This window comes from Apis dorsata, unplaced genomic scaffold (genome assembly GCF_000469605.1).
Source record: "Apis dorsata unplaced genomic scaffold, Apis dorsata 1.3 scaffold_1086, whole genome shotgun sequence".
NCBI lineage: Eukaryota > Metazoa > Arthropoda > Insecta > Hymenoptera > Apidae > Apis > Apis dorsata.
Window position 1 is genome coordinate 43,414 of NW_006264184.1, and position 4,954 is coordinate 48,367.

The window sequence follows — 4,954 nt, forward strand, 5'->3', positions numbered from 1 at the left end:
TACTTTTTCTTCTTTTTGCTTCTTTACAATTTTTCTTCTTTCTTAAATTCTCGTCTTCTCCTTTCTTTTCTATTGTTTTATCATATACGCCAGCAAATAGAATTTACGTGGGAAGACCACGTAAGAGAAGGGTACATCGGGAGGCGTTCGATCGGCCTCCTGCATTCCGTCGGGAAGACCCAGTGTTTTTAGTCCCGTCGCGCGTGGCGTCATTATTGTCCCCGCCGACGTTGTCCTCGTCCTCCTCGTCGTCATCGTTTACCCCGCATAGCCGTTGATCCAATTCGCAAAAGCTCGTAGAGACTTACTAACTATAGACCCGACGATCTTGGCTCGAGGGCCACGCGACCTGTCGATTCCAAAGTGGATACAATTGAACGTATTGGACAACCCGCGTCATAGTAACTGCATCGGGCGCAAGATCGATGCTCAAAGTTTTTTCTCTCCTTTCAACACCTCCCACATTCCCGTTTTTTTTCTTCTAATTTGTTCGAGTGTCACGCATCTCGAATTCACGTTTTTCTGACGACAATCGATAGTTTATTTTAGTTTATTGCGAGCAATTAAACGAAATTATTTTCATCTGTTTAGCAAAGAATTGTATCTGCAATCATCTATAAATTTGATTCTTATCTCTGTACGAATGTTTTAATTTTGTTTCGTGTTTTTCTATAATAAGTTTTTACATAAGTTTTTCTTCTTTTTAAACAGTTTTGTATAATCAATGATATCTACATTGAAAATTCATTTTTATTCAAACAAATAGATGTACCCTATTTGTTTTATTAACATCACTCGAATCATGATGATTTATTAAAAATACACTCAATCACGTACACCTAATCTCCAATGCAAAATTCCAATGTTTAACGCACTGATCGTTTTTATTCTCCAATCATTCTCCTCTTTCACGATGTTTATTCAATTACTTGGACAAAATCTACATGAATCACTTCAACCAGTTAAAATATCATCTATCACCTTCGAATTTATGATTTCTTCCATTCGATTTTTTACGCTTTTCGTTGTCACTCTCGATACATTCTAATCACAATCATAAATTTAATTTCTATTCTCCTCGGAGTTATTTCTCTTGGCTATTTATTCTTTCTTCGTCCAACGCAGTATCCAACGACCTATTTACGCGAGCGTCTCCCGCTATCTGACTGATACTTCTCTGGAAGAGGCGCGCGTGCCGCAAGCGGGAACGATAGGCCGCGCACGGGAGACCCGTGTTCCTGCCTCGCGGTGCACTTGGATCGCACTGATTTTGCGAGCGGCAGCACCGTGCACGTCGACGAATTTACGTGTGCGTTTCGTCATCGACGAATCCGACAGAGCTGGAGGGAGAGAGAGAGGGAGGGGCTGGTCTAGCAAGAGGGTGGCTTTTTCCCCACCCTGGTGAGCGAAGAGCGTTCAAGCCACGAGGTGAACGAAAAGAGTTCCGGCCTTCAATGTCTCCCCCGATGTGCGCAAAATATCCCAAGAAACCCTTTTTCGCCCGCCTATCGATTTGCAAAAGCTTCCTCCTCGTTGATCCTCTGTCAAAGGATCCGTCTCACTTGAAATTGAACGTGTTTTTGTTCAAGAGAGAAGAGTTGATCGAGGTGTCGTGTTATTCTTGCTACCATCCCTCCACTCGGCAACTCTCATCGATTACCCCAGAGTTCGAACTCGCCTTTTAAATGGATCGTTTACTCCGGCTGCTGTGTATTGGTCCATATCGGTTCTTCTTTTTCATTTAACTTGAATCGTGATTCTATATTATGCGTTATTTCGTCATTCATTGTTTCGTTATTTGTTACATATATTTGGAACATAAATTTTATTTTATCCTTACTTTGAGATTTATTCGTTTTTCTTTTGAAAATATTCTCTCTATTCTGAAAATATAATAAATGTATTTGTATTAACTATGTAAGTAAGATGTAGATGCGATATCTAAAATTCGAAAAATTATTATAAGTAGAAAAACAAATATTTTGATGGAGTTCTAAATTATTTTTTATAGTAAAAAAGCATACTTAACTATTAAAAAGTTCGTGCATAAGTGCAAGTCCCTCATTTCTTGCTGTATTTTGAAATTTATCTACCACGTTACAAGGATTGCAGTAATTTTTTTCACCTTGTTGTACGGGGGTTGCAGTAATCTTTTTATCGTGTTATATCAACACATACTGCACTCATTTTGAAAAAGTACCAAACAATTTTGCACCAATCAAAGATATAGAAATCATTTTACGAACTTTAGCTCAAAAATCTCTTCTCCTCAAAATTTTAATTCATTATCTATTCGATTAATTTTATTCAGCTGTTATTTTAAAGACAGTTCTATATAATAACGCATTTTTTTTTATAAAAGTATATAAGGATAAAATTAACATAATTTCATCGGATATATATCTTAAGTAATTACAAAAACAGCGTGTCATTTTGATAAATTTCACGTTAATCATGCGTAATTCTAGTGTTAATATAAATCTCTGGATCATCGATTCTAAAATTCCAAATCTAATCAAACATAAGATCCGATCAATCTTGAGCGTACTTTTCAAGGAAAATCCGCGTGACGTTCGCAGCAACGGGAGGCTCTCGTTTTCTCGAGCAACCAAGCATCGCGTCGATGCGATAGCGGATCGATGACCGGCGATCGTTACACACAGCGAGAGGAGAGAGAAACAGAGGGAGAGCAAGTAGAAAGGAGAGAGCGAGGAATACTCCTCCCTCGCGTGTCTTTGGCTCGATATGCCTGCTGGATGCACGAGCCTCGACATTTTGACGGCTTCCCTTGGTGCGACCGTGCGTCACCCCTCTTTTTCCTCGTCACGCGTGCGATGCAGTCGCGCAGATGCACGCGAGTCCGCTCGCCCGCGTCCTCGGACGCTCGCGCAGAGCATATCGACACTTTCCGGTGATCTTAATTGACCACTCGGCTTGCTCGCTATGCGCTGGCCCATCGTTGATTGCACGACTACCGTTTAGCAGTGTATTTAGCCCGAATCTTTGCACCCTTTCAATCCGATACTGATTATATGGTTGCTCGTTGTCCTTCATCTGGGAAGACGATTCATCTTTCTTTTCCTCTTCATTTCTTCTTATATAATAATTTATAATCAATGTACTGAATGTATCAAATTGAGATGTTGAATTAGAATCTCTGTAAAAAATAGAAATTTTTAAAATTAATTTTTAAAGAAGCTATTATGAAAATATTTTTTTAAAATATTATTGGAAAAAGATTTATGATATGATTTTATAATAGAAATTTTTGAAAAGCTTTTTTTAATGAAATATATTTTTCCTACCTTTTTATAAAATTAATAGGGATTTGTCATTTTTCTTTGATTATTCTTGATCTTTATGATTTTCATTTTTATAATATTCAATGAAATATGCCATTCACAATCCTTGTTACTTATTACACTTTTTTTTTTTTATTTCATTTCTTTTCATATCACGAGTTTTAATTTTTAAATTTGAAACATTTTGTGAAAGAATATTAATATTAAATTTTTTTCATTTATTTGCCACTATTTAGTTTTCGTTTATTCATGAGAAAAACGTTCAACTATTTATTAAACTAATGTTAATTTAATGTAATTTCACTGGAAATATGATAATAGAAAAAAGAATATGATTACGTTAAAAGTGAAATAGATATTGGCTCAAACGATCGATCCGTCTAATATGCAATTACTATTTGCATTCGATGTATCGGTTCATCTATGGCATTCATGGATTATTCGCTATTAATTAAAACAGTTACAATAGTTGAATATGCACACTCTCGTATCCCCTACGAAACCGTTCTAATGTCACTCAATTCGTGCAACTAAACTGATGCATCGAATCGCAGAAACGGCATAATCAATAGCCAATAATCAAAACGGCAATCAAAATAATTTAATCAAATAATCGTGAAATAATCAAATGACCAAAATATCATATTATTATAATCATTAAAAAGCATAGAATTAAAATAACTGAGCATGAAAAAGAAATGAATTCCTTTCTTCTAAATACAAAAAATTGTATCTCAAAAATATAGAGAAAATAATACCTCCTAAAATTAGAATTTTTTGCAATTTCAAAATTATGAGTCAATATAATTATTGCATTACAATGCAATATTTTTTTCCAATCAATTTACATTATTGAATTCTGTTTTTATAACATTATAGTTACAAACAAAAATTCTAAAAATTTGTTCAATATTTTTTTCAATCACTATTTTTTCTTTAAAAAATTGAAATAGGTATTAATCCTATAGGTTATTAAAGTCCTATTGAAATTATTTTTATATCATGAAAATTATTTTTCAACTTTGATTTACATAATTTCTATAAAGTATCTATTTTATGTATTGTATCAGACAATATTTACATTTTACAATCATGTTGCAATCATTACGTCTATGACGTTTATGCATGATGAATATACATATATGCTTCTTGCACTTTTTCGTCCTGAATTCTGTGAATTAGCTAACAGAGGAGAAAGCGAACGATCGCGGAGAAGCTAAAATGCGATTATAGCTCGTCGATTTGTGGGTGGGATAGCAGAGCGATACGAGTTTTGCGGGTCGAGGTACAGGGCACAGGGTGGCAAGCGGAGAAATATTCTCGGGTGAGTGACGGGGAACGGGCAGGAGGGAACAGTAGAGACCGGAGGTATTGATTGCGACGCGACTCTAGGAACCTGCCCGATACACGACCGCGCTCTACCTACCTACCTACTACCTACACCCACCGACAAGCGCGATTATTCCTCACATATCCCGTGTTACTGAGCATTCACGCGACTAAATGTCCTCCTAGCTGTATGCAGATCCTCACTGCAAAATCCGTGAGATTCTTCTTAAATATTTAGTGTCGATCATTAACACACATTTGTGACTGGTAATATTTTTTTTCCCATTGACCAAACGTAAATTTTTTTTTTTTTTTTTTGTAAA